The sequence below is a fragment of the Sinocyclocheilus grahami genome, unplaced genomic scaffold (genome assembly GCF_001515645.1).
Source record: "Sinocyclocheilus grahami isolate Dianchi unplaced genomic scaffold, SAMN03320097.WGS_v1.1 scaffold1309.1, whole genome shotgun sequence".
In the NCBI taxonomy this organism is placed as follows: Eukaryota; Metazoa; Chordata; class Actinopteri; order Cypriniformes; family Cyprinidae; genus Sinocyclocheilus; species Sinocyclocheilus grahami.
Window position 1 is genome coordinate 168,869 of NW_015506488.1, and position 1,201 is coordinate 170,069.

A 1,201-nucleotide genomic window follows, 5' to 3' on the forward strand; every position below is an offset into this window, starting at 1 on the left:
ACCCCCCGATCTCCCAGGACGGCCTATTCGGCGAAGCGGTGGAGGGCTTTGCCCAACAGTTCTCAGCTGCGCAGAAGCAGACGGAGGCGTTTCGACACATCCTGCCCCGGCGGTCTGCTGCTGTCTGCACCCCACCGCCAGCTACAGCCCCTCTGTCTGCTTGTCTGCGGTGGAGGCCTCCGCTCCGGCGCGGCCACAACAGCAGCCTTCACAACGACCGCACACTCAGACCCCACCCTGGGACGCACGGCCTCCCGGGTTGGGTCCCTGTGTTCCACTCCGCTGCCCCACTGCGGGTACGTCGGTTGTTTCCCTGGTCCCGCTTGTTCGGTCGCTGGGGGCCTGGTTAGCGCTCCCCAGGCCGCCTTGCAGGCTCATGAGAACCATCAGACTCGGCTACGCGATTCAATTCGCCTGGCGTCCTCCCAAGTTCAGGGGCATTCGGTTCACCTCTGTGCTGGACAGGGATGCTCCTGTCTTGCGTCCAGAGATCGTGGTCCTGCTGGCGAAGGACGCGATACAGCCGGTCCCTCCAGCCGAGATGAGGTAAGGTTTCTACAGCCCGTACTTCATCGTACCCAAGAAAGGCGGTGGGTTACGACCGATCCTGGACCTGCGCATACTGAACCGGGCCCTTCACAAGCTCCCATTCAGGATGTTGACGCAGAAACGCATCTTTCAGTGCGTCCGTCCTTTCGATTGGATCACAGCGATTAACCTCAAGGACGCCTACTTTCATGTCTCGATTCTCCCTCGACACAGACCGTTTCATTGTGGGAAGCGGGCATTCGCGTTCTCAACTACCTCGACGACTGGCTCATATTGGCCCAGTCCCGATCGCAGTTGTGCGAACACAGGGATATGGTGCTCAGTCACCTCAGCCGGTTGGGGCTTCAGGTCAACTGGGAAAAGAGCAAACTCTCCCCGGTGCAGAGGATCTCTTTTCTCAGCATGGAGCTGGATTCGGTCAACCTCTCGGCACAATGAAACGGTCTGTGTCGAGGGAGAATGCTGAACTGCCTGGGGTCCTTCCAGCGCAAGACGGCGGTTCCACTGAAATAGTTTCAGAGGCTCCTGGGGCATATGGCATCCGCAGCCGCTGTCACACCGCTCGGGTTGCTTCATATGAGACCGCTTCAGCGTTGGCTTCACGACCGGGTCCCGAGATGGGCATGGCGACACGGCACCTACCGGGTTTCTT